Source organism: Bicyclus anynana, chromosome 8, assembly GCF_947172395.1.
Source record: "Bicyclus anynana chromosome 8, ilBicAnyn1.1, whole genome shotgun sequence".
In the NCBI taxonomy this organism is placed as follows: Eukaryota; Metazoa; Arthropoda; class Insecta; order Lepidoptera; family Nymphalidae; genus Bicyclus; species Bicyclus anynana.
This window is the reverse complement of record NC_069090.1, coordinates 5,099,818-5,122,902: the sequence shown is the minus strand read 5'-3', so window position 1 is coordinate 5,122,902 and position 23,085 is coordinate 5,099,818. Positions and strand designations below refer to the sequence as shown.

At 34.4% G+C, this 23,085-nt stretch overlaps 1 protein-coding gene across 1 annotated transcript in view; it reads left to right on the top strand.

Annotated features, from left to right (window-relative positions):
• The first annotated feature begins 1,638 nt into the window (after positions 1-1,638).
• LOC112042817 (uncharacterized protein CG3556) overlaps positions 1,639-23,085 on the top strand; it is a 74,661-nt gene continuing 53,214 nt past the window's right edge. Inside the window, exon 1 of the mRNA XM_024077989.2 lies at positions 1,639-1,815. The gene's annotated coding sequence lies outside the window, so the exon portion shown is untranslated. The remainder of the gene's footprint in view (positions 1,816-23,085) is intronic.

Below are 23,085 nucleotides of genomic sequence, written 5' to 3'. Positions count from 1 at the left end.
AGTGTTTAAGTTTATATTATTGTAATTTTCAATACATATTTTCCGTAAACATTTTATAATATAATTATGAAAACCATCTACATCTACCGACCACCTGTATATAAATAATATTATATATTTATTATTGTCATGAATATGTATGGATGTATGAGAAATGAATTTTCTTTTCTTTGGGACGGCTTACCTTTGTCAAAATTCCATCCTTCACCACTGCTAGACATATTTATATACCACAACCCTTTAAAGAATAAAACGTGTCCAAGAAAAACTAACATTTAAAGGGTAAAACTGACCTTCAATGGGCCTACAATAACATCAGATTATCCTTTTTGTCAAGGTAATCAAAATACAATGTCGAAGAAAAGTAGATATTGCCCTAATGTGTGTTGAGTACTGAGGTGAAGATTTTTCTTAGTATTGTTTTTGTTCCAGACTATACATTTTTTGTCCAAATCTAAATGAAAAATAATATAATAAACGTTACGAAGAACCGCAACAAATAGGCATACAGGTCTATTTAAAAGCTTATCTAGCTATTTTTGTATTAACGAATAATCGAATTATTTAGCTGTTCTTTGGCCTAACCATAAACCAAAACGGTTTTTTTTTAATTTGAGCGAGACTAATGCGCAGTTTTTTATATAACGCATATATGAATAAAATTCGTTTTATAAAATTTAGTAAAATGAAAAAAAAACATAATGCTTATATCTTGTATTAACAAGATAATTTCGTTGTTCTTGTATTATAAGTAATTTTATAATTCATCATCATCATTATTAGCCGATAGACGTCCACTGCTGGACATGAGCCTCTTGCATGGACTTCCAAGCACAGCGGAATTATAATTATACAGATAATAATATAAAGAAATAACTGTTGTATAAACTAAAGAGCAGTATGTATAAAATATATAGTTCGCTCATTTGCGGTAGTATTTCAGGAGGCAAGAGATGCAGCTCTAAGTTTTATCGGGATTAACTCCACAGCTGAGCGACATGCGCGCAGGTGCATATATATTACTAGCAGACGCCCTGCGAATTTACCTGCGTATTTCACGTTTTCGTCGAAATATGATATTTACAAATAACAAAGCTTTCTATTGGTAAAAGAATCTCCAAAATCGATTCAGTAAATCTAGAGATTACCCCCAACAAACTCACCAGCTCCCAAACTACCTCTTTATATTTAAAATAATAGTATAGATTTTATTATTAGCGAAAGCCCATGACTTTGTCACCGCGGAAAACCCAATTATATTTTATTTATGAAATTCAATTTTTGAACATTAATTTATTTAATTAAAGCTAAAAAAATTTAATTATTACTTAACTGAATCTATTAAAAATAAAATATTTGTATGACTACATTCATTGCACTGAGAACATGTCCGTTCATAACGCCCACAAAACACTGGACTCAAGATGACACGTCACAACCATTTGACACTTCGCAACTAACGACACTAATGCGTACACAAAGCAATTGAAGCTTTACCAGTTACATAATTCGGTTTAAATTCAATCGACGACAGACCATACATACTAATTGATAAAACGATTCAAATTGAACCGAAGAAGGTCAAAACTGGACTGGAGTTATAGGAACGAGTATGAATAAAAGATAAGTGCAGTCGGTGCTCGCATTGCACGGGGGGTAGCAACTGTCTCGTGAATTTCACATTTACAGAAGAGCTTTCAGTAGCCGCCTAGCCTTCGAGGAAGGCGGACGCGCGTCGCGTACACCCCACGAATATTCCCGAAGTTGCTTTGCTATAACTCAGTGTATTGGAAGCTCGGGGGACAACAGAGCCTGGTAAGTGGGAAAACATTAATCAATAGAGATCGTGCGATATTTTTTAATTGACATAATCACAATTTTAACCTGGCTCTTATTACGTGCGGCTTACGGTCGTTGTTCTGATGAATTTTAGCTTTAATTGCGGTTTTACTCACTTTTATGTCTCGTTTTAAACGCTTTGACGAGCTTGCGGTGGGGGATTGACCGCTGAATAATATTAATTTTAGTAGGATTTGAATAAATGGAATTGTATACTGTGGAATGTCTACGGAGTTTTAATTAATTAAATTAAGTATTTCTCAATTTGCTGAGAAATTCTGTTTTCTTAGTATCTATATATTTTCGATATTCTCTTACCTATATTTCATATGGAGATAGTTAGCTAGTATGATGCTTTATCATCAGCCTTTGTTATTGCTGAGCACAAGGTAATATTTAGAATGGGAATAACGTTTAAGCTCCACGCAATAATGCGTTTTGATGAGCTTTCATCTTATTTATTTAATAGGATATTTTATATTCTAATAATAGAATAACTCCCATTATCATCTTCCATTTATTTCATTCTTTGTTTGCTCTACAAAGTACACAACAAAGGAATATAACTCAGAATAATTTATTTAGTTCTTTGTTTGCGCTACAAAGTGCATATAAAAGAGGCATAACTCAAAAAAGGATACAAAATAGACAATTCCATCTACCAGATTTTTGCAATTCTGATACCTGAGCTAGCAATTTTAAAATAAAGAAAAAATAGACTACCTACCGATGGTAGTGTGACTTGGTTTTAACAGTACGATAGGGATTGAATTGACGTGCTTTCCAGAACAGTGCTGACTTCTAATCACTGGACTATTGGGATTTTCTTGACATTTTTTTTTATCCAAACGGAGACTACTACCTGTTTGAGTAACTTAATGATCTGTGGTAGTTATTAGACCAATGAGGTGCTTTCACATCATTAAGTAGTTTCATCATTAAACCAATTTTTATCGGACTATTCTAATCCGTCGGACGATTTAGTTTATTTGAGAAGTAATATTACTTATTATTACCTATTTTACTTCAGTTACATTAAGGTCAAGATATTTAAATTACTGCATAGACTATAAACCCTCATATGTACAGTAATCAAAGAATAGGATCCCAAAAATATAAACTCTGAATAAAATATTGGAATTTACACTATCGTGAGTGTTAGTCAAATTAATTGATAATGAAACACGGCTCAAACTCACGTGATACAACGTCGGAGTATGCCCGGCTAGTTTCGATCCCATACGGGACCCTTAATCATGAGCTGGTTCTTGCAACGCGGCACGATCGTTGGATCCTGCTAATTACTACTCAGACGTTGTATCACGTAAATTTTAGCTATGTTTCATAATCAAATAATCCTTATAAAAGGATGAGAAGGGACTTTAAAATACGATAATTAACACAACTATTGTGTTTGGGTACCCACTTCAAACTGATCAGTAGAATTTATTATAATGGTATTTTTCACTTTCTCAAAGCCGAGAAATACAGAGAACTTGAGCGTTAGCGGAAGCTCAGATAACTAAGGGGATCATACAAATTTTTCAAGTGGAATATAACTGAGTAATACTGTATCACAGTCGCTCGAGCTTATCTAGTTAGTCCGAGGACTAATTGAGATATCTCGCTGCATAATCGAGAATAGAGTTATGAAGCGAACATTATGTGTATACCTACTAGACTGTGATACAAATGTGATCCTACTAACCTATCCCACTAATATTATAAACGCGAAAGATTGTGTGTTTGGATGTTTGTTACTCTTTAACGCCGCAACTACGAAACTGATTTTGCTGAAATTTAAAATGGCGGCAAAATTATGGGGGCGGCAAAATTGCAGTGACAGCAGTATCGGACTTTACTTACCTATCTTCCTTAGCCCACCACACCTTATAAGTGCTGTAAAACCAAGCTTTACTTATTTAGCTTAAAAATATACTCAACATTTTGTAAATTAATCTCGGAATTACATTATTCCCTTTAAATAACATTATTGTGAACAAGAGTATCTAATAGAGGTCAGAAGGGGCAGCAAATGTGCAAATCTCACCAAGCACAGCACCACAGTCTAAACCATAGACTGGCAAACAGTGAACGTGTATAAAACGAGGTATGTCTAGATACTTCAGGCTTTCATGATCCATTAACAAAGAAAAATATTATTGTACGTTGTATTGTAGACCGAATTTATATTTTCTGCCCCTTACAAAACATCTTTGTTCTTTTATTTGACTACTTTAATAAAAATATTTTTATTATTTAACTAGGTTGGTTGCTATTTTAGTAATTTAAAACATACTGTGTATCTACATTAACATTACTAGAAGACAAAAGCGAAAAGAAATAAATTCTGTTTTTTTGGACTTTTTGCTCACATCCTATTTTAACAAAACCTATTTTACTGCCGCTTCTACTTGATCTACCGATTAAAACTATAATGAAAATTGTTTCAATATAACCAGAATATTGCAAACATTGTTTTTGTATTTTGACACTCTACTCAAAATACAAACATTTCGTTTCTACCATCTTATAGAAACGATAGATAGATTGGCAAATAAAACATACGCATTACTTACTGTAATATACTGCAATAGTAAATTAATTGAATGAATAAACCATAATGGCTCTATGGTGGTTCCAACGCGTTATACCTACGCGTATCATTACGTAATACACAACGTTATCAAGTTTATTAACTTTTAGCAAATAGACTTTTATTAAAGCACTAAATGCGTGTTTTTTTTCATATAAGCTTTTATCCTGAATTCAACTTGCTTAGGGTTGGAGTTTTTTTTTATTTCGTGAAACTCACTATGTACACTATTTATTTAACTTGAAACAAGTATATAATTTGGTATCATTTAATATCACATATTCTGGATTCGGCTCGGGCTCTAAAGTATTGAGCTTTTTAGGATTCAAAAAAATTTTAAAATTTTCAGTAAATATTTTAAACTGAAGTTAGGAAATTGGTGGTGTGGCTTGTAGATACCTCGTGGCTTAAAAAGCACCAAGATGTTGGTCTTGGTTTTTATTATAAACACCGGATATTGGTCATTAAATGGTTAGACATTCTCACCCTAACCCCACCAACCCGTATTAGATCAGCGTGGTGGTTCGCTCCGTAACGTCTCTCCATAAAGTAGTGGAGCCTGCGTTGATGTAATTCATTAACTTTGACGTATGTTAGTTGACATATACGAAATTGAGATTCTATGTAACAATTAATGTCATCCGGCACCTACTGACGTGATAGCCCAGTGGATATGACCTCTGCTTCCGATTCCGGAGGGCGTAGGTTCGAATCCGGTCCGGGGTATGAACCTCCAACTTTTCAGTTGTGTGCATTTTAAGAAATTAAATATCACGTGTCTCAAACGGTGAAGGAAAACATCGTGAGGAATCCTGCTTATCAGAGAATTTTCTTAATTCTCTGCGTGTGTGAAGTCTGCCAATCCGCATTGGCCAGCGTGGTGGACTATTGGCCTAACCCCTCTCACTCTGAGAGGAGACTCAAGCTCAGCAGTGAGCTGAATATGGGTTGATAACGACGAACGACGACCTACTGACAACCATATTATGGTTCATCATGGTGGATATCAAACTGTAGCTAAAAATGCACATCTTGCACACAATCGGCAACTTACCTTACACTGCTTTTTGCCTTTCTTAAACTAATTCCCAATCAGCGAATCTAGCCAGGTATCCATTTCTTTACCGAGCTATCAAGACTAAAGCTGGTCGTCTTATTTGGTACGTGGACAGCATAGTAAAAAATTAAATCTTACAAAACCCCGGAATCAGGAGCAAGAAATAAGAATGGGAAAAATCCACACTGAATAAATAGCTACTCATTTTATGTGTAATGTAAATGAAATTATTTTGAATGTACATAGAATGAAAATGGAAAAATTAAAGAAAAACATTCCGTTAAAAATACAAACGTTGCTAAAATTTCTTTAATTTTACGAGTTAAACAGTGATAATTCAATTCAAAATGTTGGTAATTATTAAACTTCCACCTAAATATTATATTACTAACTGATGCTTGTGACTTTGTTGAATTTGGTGTACTTTATGAAAACTTATACATCTAGGCAGTCATTATTAAAACGTTTTTTCGCACGTAAATCCGGATGGACAAGCAAACCATGTCAAACTTTACCAAATAAAATCGTTATGTCATCATAATCATTCTCAACCCATATTCGGCTCACCGCTGAGTACGAGTCTCCTCTCAGAAAAGGTTAGGTCAATAGTCCACCACGCTGGCCCAATCCGGATTGGCAGACTTCACATACGCAGATTAAGAAAATTCTCAGTTATGCTGGTTTCCTCACGATGTTTTTCCTTCACCGTTTGAGAGAATTTCCACATGAGTCACTAATGTTATGTGATAAAGACCATTTTTGGACAAAATATGCATATGTTGTTAATTAAAACATCATCATCATCATATGGTGCCATCCCCGTAACGGAGTATGGCGATCAGTATGCAAAAAGCCTTCCTGTCCTCCACAATGCGTTTCAGTTGCGAGTAGTCGAGTCTGGTCCATTCTATAATGTGTTTAATGTCGTCCAACAATTTTCTCCTTTGCCGATCGAGTGCTCTCTTGTCCATTATATTCCCTTCCAAGATTGATCTTGGAAACGAAAACTGAGTTCCTCTCTGTAGGTCTCCAAAGAAGTTCAGCTTACTCGGCATGATGGTAGACATCATCATCATCATCATATCAGCCGATGGACGTCCACTGCAGGACATAGGCCTTTTGTAGGAACTTCCAAACATCACGATACTGAGCCACCTGCATCCAGCGAATCCCTGCGACTCGCTTAATGTCGTCAGTCCACTTGGCGGGGGGTCGACCAACATTGCACTTACTCGTGCGGGGTCGCCATTCCAGGATGGTAGACATGAGTTCTCTTTTTTGTCCATACTTTCCAGCACCCTGATATTTGGTGTGAGGCTGTTCCAAAAGATCTTCTTTAATTAAATCATCGTCCAAATTGAGACTCCAACACATGACTTCCTAGTTATAGTAGTAAAACTTATTACGATTTCCAGTAACTATAACTAAAAATATAATCATAATAAATCATGAAGTTGATATTACATTAATAGTATATTTCGTGAGGAAGTTATATTTCAAAATGTTTGTTGGAAAAATCCAATGTTTTTTGAACTCAGATTGCAGCTTTTCTTTGTTTTACGAGTAAAGTTACACAGTTATACTGCAGTCCAAAGGGATAGCGTATTAAAAAAGTTTTTAAAATCCGCCCGGATGTTTAAAACGGCGTAGCCGTGTTTGCAGACCCGTTACCACTTTGAATATTTTTTGGGACAGAAAAAAACTTGACTTTTACCTCATTTTTATTATGAATGTAGACAGACTTTTTTGGGAAACGCTGATTCCATTTTTATTCCATTTTTATTAACGAGGTCACGTCTGCGACTTCGTCTGCATATATTTTTTTGTCTTTTAAAAAAAACCGCACTTTTTCGTTTGATATAAATTCATTGCCTGCGTGAAAGAAAGATATAGTAATTTTTAACATTATACTATTTATCTCTGTCTTTGTCTTTATAACTCCCTCATTGTTAACTCGAGTCAAAGGCTATGAAACACTGAGCTTTTCTTTCAAGACATTTTCAGTAAAAATTAATTTGGGAAATTGTTATTGTTGACACCTTCGAAAGAGCACACTATCCTGATCTTTAATAACAGCATCTGGTGAATTATTATTTTTCAGAAATTGGAAAAGATCTATTTAAAAGTATAATGCCACGATTAGTAACTAGTTAAAATAATTTAAATGCCAAAGGTCACATCACGAAATATCGAAAACTGCATTACGTATATATGAATAAAATTCAGCAGAGGGCTAGTTTACAGTTAGCAGAATTCGATAAGAACAGATTTTGCGACAGGGCCGGATTAAGGAGGTCTACAGGCAGACGAACTCGTGGGCGTCCGCTTGTATCACATTTCATGAATTTAATAATAATATCACTATTATCACACTAATTAATTACAATCCTAATATGTATGCACCAAAGTAGGCAATATTAAGTAACCTTACATAAACACGTACTCCGTTGTGATCGATACGACGCAGGTGCGATGTGTGTGTAGCGGATTTGGTAAGTTTGTTTAAGCTTTGTCAATGTAGTCGTATGAAACGACGTATTCGGATATAGAGGCGCTCTGAGGTATTGAGTTTTATTTGAATTCATCTAGTACTTTCGGAAGGTATCAGTTTTGTTTATTAGTTTATTAATGTCATGATTAAAAATTGAATATTTTTAATAAAACTGAACCAATGCCTTGTATCAGATTTGTCAAGTCCATATACTGCTTCAAAGTGGGTAGGGTATAACAAAAGAATGTACCAACAAACCTCCTTGACAACATGCAGAATCGTAATCTGCATACTTTTATGAGTTTAAAACTGTAAACATAATGCGATCCTCGAATTTTGCACACTCAATACCTCACAACGCCTAGTCTAATATGTTTCCTATATTGAATTATTAGGCGTGAATCCATTCCGAAAAGTCCATTAGACAATGAAGAAGAAGAGCCTGTGGTACTAGACAAGGCTCATTATGACGGCTAAAATTTTGTCAGTTCATGCTACTTTCTAATTTTATTTATTTATTTATATATATTCTATATTAGTACACCACAACATAAAACAAAAAGTACAAACATACAGAAACAACATACAGAAGCGGTATACAAAAGGCAGTCTTATCGCTACGTAGCGTTTTCTTCGGCAACCTTAGGTTTCTGAATACACTTTATCTATTAGATAGCCCAGTGGATATGACCTCTGGCTTTGATTCGGAAGGAGTAGAATCAGGTCCGGGCTATGCACCTCTAACTTTACAGTTACGTGAATTTTAAGAAACGAAATATCACGTGTCTCAAACGGTGAAGGAAAAAAATCGTGAAAAAACCTGCATACCTGATTATTTTCTTAACTGTCTACATGTGTGAAGTCTGCCAATCCGCAAGGACAGGGCCAGCCTAACTCCTCTTATTCGAAAACATGTGCTCAACAGTAAGCCGAACAAGGGTCGTCAAAGATGTATAAATTGGGTAGGTAGATCCGTTTCCAGCTGATCAAATCCGCCACAACAATGAGATAATGATTCAATGATGTAATGTGTTAAATTATCCTCACAATTGTCAGTGTTAAACATTGCGACGTTGTAACCTCTGGATTTTGCACTCGGAATCTGTAAAAAAAACGGATATAAAAAAATTAAACCAATATCCTACTAATATTATAAACGCAAAAGTTTGTATAGATGTTTGGATTTATGTCTGGATGTTTGTTACTCTTTAACGCCGCAACTACAGAACCGATTTGGCTGAAATTTGAAATGGAAGTAGATTTTACTCTATTAATATAAAAGCTACTTTTTATCCAGAAAAAATTATTGGATTTACAAGATTCACAAAAACCTTGTGATTTTGATGGTATGAGTGTTTGTTAGTCTTTCACGCCTCGGCTTATGAACCGAATCGCCTAAAATTTAAAGTAGAGATAGATTATAGTCTGGATTAACACATAGGCTACTTTTTATCCCAAAAAAAGTCGCGAAGTGTGGTGTGCAACAATTTTATTTTTATTTCTGACATTAATGTTATTACAATTACACCTTCTTTTAAATTTATATTTAGCAACCTGTTTGTTTATAAAATAACGCACGATGTGATTAAAAGCATAAACAAGAACATGGAATCTAATTTATAAATTACACCAGGTACTTCAATTAAACTCTACGCGTCGGAAGAAGATAAACACACCTAATATTTAATTCTGACAACTCAATTTAACTTCCGCTATTTTCACTTAAAAGATACATTTTCTCAACTTTCCGTGACGTTCCACTGAATTTCTTATTTCACTTTGCCGTAAACAACGTAATTTCGTTAATAAGAAAAAACAAACAAACTTGTTTACCACTTTTCATAGCAATCATGCTTCAATAGAAACATAATCCTTCTAATATTACAGAACCGATTTGGCTGACATTTGGTAATAGATTTTACTCTGGATTAACACATATGCTACTTTTTATACCGAAAAAATCCATGGATTCAAGAGATTTGCGAATACCTGATGATATTGATGGTATGAATCGATCGATCGATCGATATCAACCCATATACGGCTCACTTCTGAGCTCGAGTCTCCTCTCAGAATGAGAGGGGTTAGGCCAATAGTCCACCACGCTGGCCCAATGCGTATTGGCAGACTTCACACACGCAGAGAATTAAGAAATTTTCTGGTGTACAGGTTTCCTCACGATGTTTTCCTTCACCGTTTGAGACACGTGATAGGTATTTAATTTCTTAAAATGCACACAACTGAAAAGTTGGAGGTGCATGCCCCGGACCGGATTCGAACCCACACCCTCCGGAATCGGAGGCAGAGGTCATATCCACTGGGCTATCACGGCTCTCGGATTAACATATAGGCTACTTTTTATACCGAAAAAATCCATGGATTCAAGAGATTTGCGAATACCTGATGATATTGATGGTATGAATGTTTGTTGTATATTATATAAAATTTATTACAATTTAGGTCACTGTAGAATATGTATTTTTTGTCCCAAAAACAATCAATATTAGTTATTAATTTATTTTTATGAAACGTTAGGCCGAAAGTGACACCATATTTTTACGAAAAACCAACTATACATTCAAGTATTTACAACACATACACAGAGGCATACGTAAACTGTTAAATACCCTGCGGTCGCTTGCGGACTTTATTCGGTATTTGATTAGGAAGCGAACGTACGAGGGACGTGCTTTAGGACTTGTTCGCGTAGATTGCTACAAGCCGTAGCAATATCGCGTAGCAACACAATTAGGAAATCGTAGCACCCTCTACGGAATTGAAAAAAAAAAAAAAAAATTAAACTAAAAAAATATTATAAATATGCAACTGAAATGTTAATTAGGTACTTTAAAAAAAGAACCACTTCATGAACCACAAAAAAGTTGAAGTTTTTATTGCGTTTCGTATTTAAGAAAATTCATCATGAAATATTAATAATCCTCGCGGGCCCTCAAAGCGGGACCACTGTTTAATTATTAATGTAAACTACGTTGAGAGCGTTTCAATTTTAATAATTTCGAGAAAGCTGGACGCTGAAAAGTTCCAGAAATGTCCAGAATTAAAATACTTGTAGTTTAAATGAGACGTCGAAATTCGACAGATTCGTTTAGCATTTGGATTACTATTCTATAACGATGTTTTGTATAACTCGCAACTGCGAGTTTCGAATTCACCTCTACCCCTCTTTGGCTAACACACTATATAAAGATACGCGCGCAATATACAATACATCGTCCTAGAATAGCCCTCCTGAGGATTACAGCAAACATTTTGCCTTCACATTATCTTCATATTGTCTTCATTTCTTAGGACTAGCGTAAACTTGAAGGCAGAAGATTTTTTCTGTTTTATAGCTTCGAGTGCACAAAACAAGATAGTTACTACCTTTAGATTACAATCATAACCATTCATTCAGATTTTCTGTACCGCAGTGATAATGACACTGTGGTACACAAACTGTGATGAATGAATAAATGTGGTAATATAAAGATACTCACACACACTTAAGCATACACAAACACAACACACACACATTTATGCATAATTACACTTACATTGTGAATTTTAAAAAAATTATCATCATCATCATTAACAACCCATATTCGGCTCACTGTTGAGCACAAGTCTCCTCTCAGAATTAGAGGGTATTAGTCCACCACGCAGGCCCAATAAGGATTGGAAGATTTGAAAAAATATAGTATAGGTTAATGCCAACTGGTAAATTATAATTTGTAGCATTTGTTATTTATTTTTATATTTATTCTAATGTTATACATAGTTGTAATCTTTGTGGCTTTATGTGTAAGTTAATGTCTTCTAATATTCATGTATTGTAACACTGTTGATTACAAATAAATAAATGACTGGGACAAGAAAGCACAGTTTTACATTGTTGTAATAGAATTCAATTGTTTGTTTGAACGCGGTAATTTTGGAACAAGTCACATAAACATATTTGTACGCAAAACAATTTGCTACAATTTTTTTGCAAGACGCATAGTTTCCGGGATATCGCGAAAAAAGTGTTTTCAACCCTTTCTTCAAGTTGGCGACCGGGGAATAACTACTAACGGGTTTTAAAAAATATTTTATATCGTTTCTAATACGGATCAAAAACGACCTTCACCCATCTGTTTAATGGATGAAAGTGTTTTATATCAAATTAAATACGTAGGTCGTTTCGAGGTACATATGTCTTATTATTATTTATTGTTGTTGGTCCAAGGTTTCTCAAAGTGGGGTACGCGAATGGGTTCGCCATTCGACGGTAGGAAAAAATTTACGTAAAAATGGCTTGATAACTGATACCAAGTCAGAAGTAGGGTTAAAATTGTCCAAAATTACTCCTAACATTGAAAATATTTGCGACAAGAAACAAGCACACCCATAACATTGATATTACAAGGACATTTCAAACAGTCAAATTTATTTTTTTCTTTGCGGGGGAGGGGAGCCGAAAGTTTGAGAAACCCTGGTCTAGACTTACGAGGATTTTTAGGAGATAGTCTAGACTTGAGTGGAATAGGAGAATGCATATTTTCTTGTGAATTTTAACTAACTATTGAATTTCCATAAATTGGCTCAACTTTCCTTCTTTTAATATCGTTTGATCTAAAGGTAATGAAAATACGAGTACCTAGGTATTTTATCAAGTAAAAGTGATTTTAATTAAATGTCAACACCTTTTCATTCGTACAATAATCTTGTCAAGATAGAATATTTTTCTAGATCACACAATACAATTTAATAACAGAGTCATTATTCAAGAAAATAAGATTTTAATCCCTAGACTGTTTGAGGCTCGGAGCATAGTTCTTTAATCTTAAAACTCAATTCAACTTACGGGATCTGTTTGTCTGATCGAGTTGGGACGTTTTCACAATTGGATCTTTTGTATTCTTTAATTTGTTTGCGTATAAATGTTTGCTAGATAACGTTTGTATATTAAAATGTTGTTTATTAAAATATTAAATTACTGATTGCTTAAGGAATTAGTTATTTTTTAAAGAAATATCATTTTAGTTAGATTATATTAGGTTAGGCCTAGGGAGCAGTGCAAGTTTCACCAAAATCGGTTAAGTAGTTTTTCAAGATTACAATTTAGTGTGTAAGTCTTTGTTTCTTCGTTTCTTATACAAAAAATTAAACATCGCCTCTTTAAATTCACCTAACTGGAAAAAATTCTTACAGATTGGTTACTTAAGCTTAATTATGGTCAAACCGAAAACCTTCTGCATCAAGTGTAGCATAAATCGAAATATAAAACTTGCACGCACACATACTCACATCACAAATACAACACACGCATACCACTCACACACACATGCATTCTTGTATATTATTAGTCATTAAGTATTATTGATTACTATTTATTTCAAATGTATTAGTCTACTATATATGGAAGAGCGGGGCCGCCCGTCACAAGTTACAGTGGTAATACTGCAAATTTAATGGGATGGTTCCAATCACTACTTGATAAGTTTGAAAATAATGTACTAATATGTTACATCTTTGGAATCCTATTAAAAATTATACGCATGGCTAGGATATGGAACTCTCTCCCGAAGTAAGTCATAATTCTTACAACCTGGGCATCTTTAAGATGAGAGTGAATAAGCATCTTCTAAGCAATCTACACCATTACCATCAGATGAGATCGTGGTCAAGCGCGAGCTTATTCCTTATAAAAAAAATACTAGGTAATGTTAAACATGGTTATTATCTACGTATTGTTTAAGAAAATAACACAGTATAATGACCGTAATATTTTCTAATTAAGGTATAACTATTAACATTTGTGATTTCGTAAATGTATTACCAAAGACATCAACGTTGAAATAGAATCTGCGATACAAACACAGACAGACAGAATATCGTCTCAAAGGAAAACGGATATTGCTCCCAGCTATACTTGCAAGTTGCACGTTTATATTGTTTAAGCATTTATCGACTTTATGTTCATGTAAATAAAAATCAATTTTGGATAATTTCGCGTTAAAAAGATTATTGTGCTAACAACCACTACAGTATATCATAACATTTTGCTTATTCCAAAGTATAAAGAACTTTAATTCTTAGCTGTGAAAGGCTAAAGTCGTTTGTATAATCTCATTGTGTGAATTTACTGTTTCTATTTATATGCCAATGAATTTTAATCTTTATTTCTATAGGCATAAAAGCTATAGGAGCAAAAAGTTTTTTCACCCCATTGTACTTGTATATCTCGACCTCTTTCCGGTGTCATGACCCGTTTTTCTCGACAGAAACTAAATTCATATCCATAATAAGGTGTTAGGATATTTTTCTCGCGTTTATTTTTAGCTATTACTTAGAATTAACAGCAGGAGCTCTATAATGAATTGCTACAAAAGAAACATTTTCATACTATGAATAACATTTTAAGTCACTATCGAGCGGACTTTACAACATAACAAGTCACTATATATTTATACAATTTTTTTATTTACAAAACAGCAAATAGACTGAATCTATACAATCCATATTTATATTTGTACAGTATCCAATCTGTTGAGAACCGTATTTAAAAACAATGACAATTGTATTTATTTCAGTTTTATTGAATAACACAAAAACAATTTTTTTATATAATCACATAAAAATAAGCTTTTTTTTAACCTATTACTTCTCAAATAGATATAAAAAACATAGTGTTTCCAATTTTTTATATATCCTTTATCATGACGTGATAACCTAAAGCAAACTCTTGATCAAAGCGAGCTTGGTCTTGATATCGTCGTCATCAACCCATATTCGGCACACTGCTGAGCTCGAGTCTCCTCTCAGAATGAGAGGGATTAGGCCCTAGTCCACCACGCTGGCCCAATGCGGTTGGCAGAATTCACACACACAGAGAATTAAGAAAATTCTCTGGTATTCACTATGCAGGTTTCTCACGATGTTTTCCTTCACCGTTTGAGACACGTGATATTTAATTTCTTAAAATGCACACAATTGAAAAGTTGGAGGTGCATGCCCGGGACCGGATTTGAACCCACACCCTCCGGAATCGGAGGCAGAGGTCATATCCACGGGGCAATCACGATTCAGATCTTGATATACATTTTATTAATTAATGTTACTAAATTCCATTTTCGAAAAATATGTATTTTGTGTATTCAAACATTATTTACAAAAAATAACCCTATATATTCAATGTTGAATAAAAATTACACAAGGAATAAACGTGCGAGAAATATGAGCAATGAATTTCAAAATGGCAGCTCGCAATCCGCCCATTGTCTAACCGCTTGAGACTCGTACACATGCTGTATACGAATATCTATAGCACACTAGGCACCAAGTAGCGTTCACATATTCATTTTTTACGCACTCTTTTATACATAGTTTTTGGCTGGTGGGAGGCTTTGGACATGGCGAGTTACCACCCTACAGGCAAAGACGTACCGCTAAGCGATTTAGCGTTCCGGTACGATACCGTGTAGAAACCGAAAGGGGTGTGGATTTTCATCCTCCTCCTAACAAGTTAGCCCGTTTCCATCTTAGACTGCATCATCACTTACCATTAGGTGAGATTGTAGTCAAGGGCTAACTTGTAAAGAATAAAAAAAAAATAGTAGACTGTGTCTTTATCCATTGACGAAGGTCTGAAATAACCCATCCATACTAATAATATTAACGCGAAAGTCTTTTACCTTTTCACAGTTAAACGGATTTTGATGGATTTTGGTATAAAGATAAATTGGACTTTGGAGAACATATACTTCTTTTTATTTCAGAAAGTCTTGCGTTTTGTATGAGGCCTAAGTGATTCATCATTTATACAATGACGGCTAACTTGGGCAAGTGAAAACCAATAAATATCTTTTAAAACTTATTCATTATTTTCGTCTGAATAAGGACCCATACAATGTCTCTACAAGATCTAAATAGAAAGTCCTAATTATAATTAAATTTATGTTACAACTGGTGAACGCCCGCGACTCCGTTCGCGTGAAATTCTGTTCATTACAAATACGTTCAATTTATGTCTATACCAAACTTCAGCCTTTCAAAATATCAAACTTCAAATTCGTTATAGCCGTGTAACAGACAGACAGACTTATATTTAAAAATGTTAGTTAGGATTGTGAAAAATATCCAAATTATTTAAGAATATTATTAGGCGATCGTTTTCATTGATAAAAAAAAGTTTTTTTTAAATTGGTCTATAGATGACGGAATTGCGTAAAAGAGAAAAATATCCAAATTATTTAAGAATATTATTAGGCGATCGTTTTGATTGATAAAAAAAAAGTTTTTTTTAAATTGGTCTATAGATGACGGAATTATCGCTGAACATACATGAAAAAAAATATATACATACAGCCGAATGTAAAACCTCCTCCTTTTTGGAAGTCGGTTAAAAAGTAAATAGGTATTACATAAGTTATTTACACTCAAGCTACTTAAGACCATAATTTATTACACAAACACATTAGTAACCGACATATTCAGAAGTTTAAAATTAAAAGGGTCTGAATTTCAGGACCGGACATGATGAATCATGAAAAATGCAAATTGCCCTGCCGACCGTACGAGGTAGTCGCCCCCGTGAATGCACGAACCATTTCAGACTCGTTAATGGCGACATGCCACCGACACGGTACCGACACGATTCACGTCGACAAACTTATTATTTCTCTTTTTTTTTTGCTTCTCTACATGAAATAAAAATGCTCGTGTCTGCTGAAAATAAACCTACATACGAGGGTGGGGTGAAAAGTTCTCGGCCTGACAATATAAGATTTTCTGTTTAAAAATGATTTTATTTTTCTAACTCCCCCTTGACTTCAATACACTTGGTCCAGCGTTTCTCCAACAGAAGTATTCCTTCCCGGAAGTGAGATTCTGGAAGGCTGTGAAATGTCATCAGTCATGTTTGGCATATATCCATCTACAGCATCCGTAACTTCTTCATTGACCGCGAAGCCCTTTCCAGAAACAAATTTCTTCAAGTTTGGGAGTGATAGTCAGAGGACGCCAAATCTATGGAATAACTGAGCAAATCATACTTTAAATCCCGCAGTTTTACCAACAACAACACAGCCTTGTGTACAGACGCGTAATACTAGGTGTACCGAAGACATCAAGCGGGTTGCAGGGAGCCGCTGGATGCTGGCGGCTCGACACCGTTGTATTTGGAAGTCCATGCAAGAGGCCTATGTCATCGGCTGATAATGATGATGAATGATGACCCCATATAAGCCCAGTGGATATGACCTCTGCCTTTATGTGCATTTTAAGAGCGCGCAGCGCGTCGGTATGATATGGATAAAATTCGAAGCGCAAACGAGATGCCGAATTATGACTTTCACGTGAGTGAAAAGCACGGAGCGATTGACGCGCGACGCAAATTTTATGACGTGAGCGCCAAAACCATTTTTACCTAATTGCAAGTAAATTAAACAACATAACGAAAAACAAAATGGCCATGTTCAAGATATATACCTAATTTTCTATACAAAACAAAAATTTAAGTTTGCTTTTCCTGAGATTGAAAGCAAAATGTGAGCAAAACATGTATTTGTCAAAAAAATAAACTATCGAGAAAAGTTTTACAAATTGTGTATTTTGTATAGTCATAACGAAGCTAACACTTTGAAATATCATTTACCCAAATATCAGGCTCCTAACTTTTCCAGAATCGGAGATCCAGAACCATTTGTAACCACCAAATTACATATTGCACACTCTTAAGAAATTAAAGTGTCTAAACGGTGAAGGACTTACTTAGGGCTAATGATCGATAGTGATGTGTATTTTTGAAGTAAGTATGTAGGTATATGCCAGTCTTAAGAAATCTTAAGACTGTCGTACAAGGTAAAAGTTTGTTGGGCGTGTGCCAAGGTTTCGTATCTGAGATTCGCTAATAGATAATCGCAGTGCATTCAACCCGAACCGTACGTGCTGTCCGTCGTCCGGCGCGCTCGTGGTGAATTTGCTTACGTTTCTTATAGCGGCGTGATTATATAGACGCAAGACATTTCAAGAGAAGGAGAGGCATTTTAAGATCCTTACTAGGTATATTGCCTTCGTACATCAAAACTGTTTCAATTAAAAATCTGGCAAATTGAGATAACCGTATGGCCGATTTAATTACCTATACGTGAATAATATGTACAAGAAAATAAAATACCTATATATTTTTTATGTTGCTCATTTTAAATCGCTCAAATTCGATTTTAGTTAATTTTTTTCGAAGTAGAGACACTCGATTTTTACTCTCTTATTATTACAAGAATAGCTGGGAGTGTCAAGCCGCCTGGGATTATTCATCGAAAACGCTCTATCATGTTGTCATTCATATTGATATGACATTTAGAAAACAAACAAACAAACTCTTCAGCTATATATTAGTATAGATGTAAATATAAGTTTTTAAGCAAACGTAGCGTACTATAAAAGCTTCTAAATGTCATATCAATATGAATGACAAGTAGTAATTATCTTAATTGACCTAGTAAGGATCTTAATTGAATGGTAAGATAAATCCAAATACTCTAAGCTATCGTTGTGTCTATTTAAAATATTGGCATAGCATATTTTATGAAAAAAGTTAAATCTATAAAGTTGTAAAAGTATAAAATCCGATTTCCAAAAATAAAATCGCATGCAAAACAAAATTGAATATAAAGGAAAAAGCCAGTGTTCAATAAAAATACTTGCCGAATATTGCAAAATCAGGTATTTTGAAATATTCAGCATTCTAAAACGGCAGCAAACGCCGCCTTCGCGAAACACTTTCCAGTAATAGAATTGGCACACAAAGTGTAATACAAGTGAACGTTTAGTGGTTGCAACCTAAAAGCACCCTTTTAAAAGAGATCAGAGTATAAACTTCAGGGCCTATTCTACAAACGTGAACGTTGCGAAAATTAACAAAATATATGGAAATGACATTCACTACCGACAGGTCACGTGATTAAGTTGTCGATCGAATCTGTCATTTCCATATGTTTTGTTAGCGTTAACGTTTGTAGAAAGATCGAAGAATCGACTTGCCACTTGACTAAGGCCCCATATTATGTTGGAATAGCAAAAATTCAAGTACGTAATGCCTATTTTAAAGACCCACTACAGGACCAGGTCTCCCTCCTAGACAAGGCTATATGGAACTTAGACTCATCAGACTGATGCAATGCGGGTTGTTGAGCTTTTATTGAGAATTTAATTGAACTTTGTCATCCATTAATTAATATAAACTATGGTAATATCTGCAACAATTACTATTTTTTTAACCCCTACCGGTTCTTTAGGCTCACGATAGCTTATTCTTACATCGTCAAATTACCTTCCCTTTTCCCTAAATTATAGTTATCGTGTACAAGTGGCTTTTACTCGCATAATGCTCCTCTTATCTCCCCCACACAAAGTACACTCAACAAAGGAGCTGAAATACCTGAGATATTAATTTTTAAAGTGTTATTTATGTTAAAGAGAGATTTATTACGAAAGTGGGTGAAAGTTTTGCACGGGATTAAAGTTAAATGAAAAAAATCCTACAATCTTATTCTTTAACTAGCGGACGCTCGCGACTTTGTCTACTTGAAATTTAGTTCTTAAAACTCCACTGGATTGTATTAATTTTTAGATAAAGAAAATAGTCTTTACGTTGCTCAATAACCTTCTCTTATTTTCCAAGGAAAGTACAATTAGAATCAGCTTAACCGTTCCAAAGATTAGCTCTAACATATAGAAATGCAGACCGACAGACTGAAAGACATACAAAATGTTTAAAAAAAGCTTGTTTGTCTTCTGTTGTCAACTATAGGAACTTAATAAATGAATTTTATTATTATAAAAAAACACAGTCGTTCTCTTGAAATCACAGACAGACAAATTTATTTTTATATAGTTATTGTTTATTACGTGAAGGTACACGTAAATCTCTAAAACTATAGTTCATTTATATTAGACCGAGAGCTGCGATAGCCAGATAGCCCGAGTTTATAAAATAATCTCATTTTATGAAGACTAAAAATTTACTTAAAAATCTAATTATGTGAGTAATAATGGATTTTTGCAAAATTTCTTATTTATAGTTTCAATTACTATTATTAAAAAAAAAATCCAATACTTTTAAGAGTTTTAAAAGCGTTAGCTTTTAGCGATGTCTGTTCTGTGGTTTCAGTGCTATAAATACTTTTCATTTCACGTGACGTATTTGAACGTGTGTCAAATGAGTTAACAATAAAGTTCTGATTTTCCGTAGCGTGCTCATTATTTATTTGTTTTAGGTCACGTGATATACGTTTTTTTATGTTTTATCGTTTTATTTGTATCACGCTACCTAGCATTAATTGTATTAACTCTTATTCGTAATTCTTTCAAACAGGTTTTAAGAGTCTAGATCCTCAATTGCCCGAGTATATAATTTTGTTTATTGATATTTTCTATAGAATATAAATCATATCTCCAAACACTTGGCTTCTTGGCAACCCTTCGCTAGAGATGCTTAAAGTGTAATCTTCAAAGGTGTTTTTCGAAGGGTTGCTACAAAGCTGAATGAATGGAATACGATTTTTCATATTTTGCAGAGGAAAATATTGAAAAATCTAAAAATTTCCTAATTCGGAACGTTGAGGTTCTGGATCCTTGAAACTTGCTACCTTTTAAAGCTAGCACAGTCCTCACTACATACGTAGATACTTTACTTAGCTATGAGCATAGACTGATGAACATTCAACCATCATAGAATGAGGTACATCTGGCAGTAGCTGGATCTTGGTCTTAGACCTCAGTCTTAGTAGAAAAGTTAACAGTTTATTAAATTTATAATAAATATTTTATAAACTTCTTAGTAGCTCTAAGAATTAGCACAGAATAATAATCTAGTAGAGAATCCGAATGTAAAACGACCTTCACTAACATGTCTACCGGATTAGAATTTTATTATATCAGACTAACTGACACCACGCGGTTTCACCCGGTTTCTGGTCTGTAGGAATACGGGGATAATATATAGCCTTCCTCGATAAATGGGCTATCTAACACTGAAATAATTTTTCAAATATTTAACATATTGTACTACAGGGGCCCCTTACGTGTGAATACAAAAATGAATAAAATTAATAATCCATTGAATCTGAAGCTTTCCGAAAAAAAAACAAATAAACTTTAGAGTTTCACTTCAGAAATGACTAATTTTAAGCAAGCATTATTGTTCCTTTTGTGAGAAATTTACCCTTTATTTGGGCTCCCAACTAATTTTGATACAGGGCCCTTTCAAAGCACGCTACGCCACAGGAACAACAGCACAAAAACTCTACGTAGGCACACTTCTAGTAAAATATAGACCAAAATTATCAGAGATTGGATGCCTTCCCATCGTCTGCACTCAGCGCAAAGCTATCCGCTTAAACGATTTCCATCTGACGTTAACGAACGTAACGAAGATAGGCAGCGCCGTGCCCCCTGAACTCGAATGGACGTGTAATTCATATTAATTCTTGCCTATTCTCGCTGATGCCTAAATCAACCCCTTTTACTAGACTACGACTACACTGGACAGTAGGCGTACATAATATGTGATACTTTACCTATCTATACGTAAAAAAAACAGTAAAATCTCGGTGTTTTAGTAAAACTTTAATTTGTTTTTTTTTAAATTACATTTTGATAATTTGATTTGAAGCCTCCCACCAGCCAAATTGATATATACTTAGTCCTCTTTTAAACTCGGTTACATCCGAGGGCCTAATGGCAGTTTGATACTGTGACAATCGCGTTAGCGTAAACGTGATTTGAAGGGATTCAAGCGGCGCCATCTAATGGCAATACTGCACAACTGTTTCAATTCCATATAAATTCGCGTTAACGTTAACGCGATAGTAACAGTATGAAAATATTGAAAACTCCCACTAGGCACACCGATCGAACAGTACGTTTGGGTTGTAGTTAATTAGCACCAAAAGAAGTAAAGACATAGGTACCTACCGTCAAGTGAATCTTTCCAGTACGATGTCAAGTAATGGTAAAATCCCACTCACAAATAACCGGATTTCTGTTGGTAGGACTCGTAAAAGAGTTTCTCTACTTCCATTTCGTAATGTATTTAAACCTCAAACCATTCTAAGCTATTCATCAGGTCGTTTGGAGACTACCCTACAAAGCCATAAACTTTGACTCGGTATACGTAAAGTACCTACTAGTTCGAATGACAAAGGTTTTATAATACATTACGGCACATGTGCGTAATAAGATACATATCGGTAAAATAAGCGATACTTTACGAGCAAATGTGTTATAAAAAACTTCATAGGCGCCATTATAAAGACTTCACTTAAAATCACAACGTGATATACATAAGTGCTGTCAGCAAAATGATGATAAATATACCCCGTAGAGAGAAAATTATCTACGTTGGAAATGCACGAGATGGCGGTGCGCAAATTTATGCTTTGTGCATACTTTATAACTGCTATTATGATATTATGCTCTTCATGATACTTTAAGCTATATTTTAAACCATCGCCATTCCGTATTTTACACTAAAAATGCATGCTATTTTATAAAAGAAAAAGGTTTAAAAATGTTTCAAGAATATTAATGTACATAGTGAAAATATTATAGTGTTGAATTTAACTATACTAATATTATAAAGAGGTAAAGCTTTTGAGGTTGTAGAGCGTAGGCCTTTGGATATATTTAACTTTTTCTAAATTCTTTTACCTATAGAAAGCCACGTTATTTGTGAGTAGCATAGGGTATATTTTATCCCCGTATTCTCAATTGAACGGATATAAAGAGAAAAGATTTGTAATTTATTATGTAACACATTATTATTACATTTGTGAGTACCTATCAAAGACTGTATTTTATCCCCGGACTACGCAGATGAAACTGTGAAGCGTCTGCTAGAATAAAAAATATTGTATACCTGTAGAAGATTAGAAAAGAGGGACTTTGTGGTAGGAAATCGTAGCTAATATAAGTTAAAGAAGCTCAAAACTGTCGTGATAATTTTATCTGTCTGTCTGTGATTTTAAAATAACTTTGTTTTCTCAAATGTTTTTTTATAGTTTAGTTTACGTGAAAAACATGAACCCTTTTTAAAAATTGTGTCTGGCGGTCTGTCCGGGC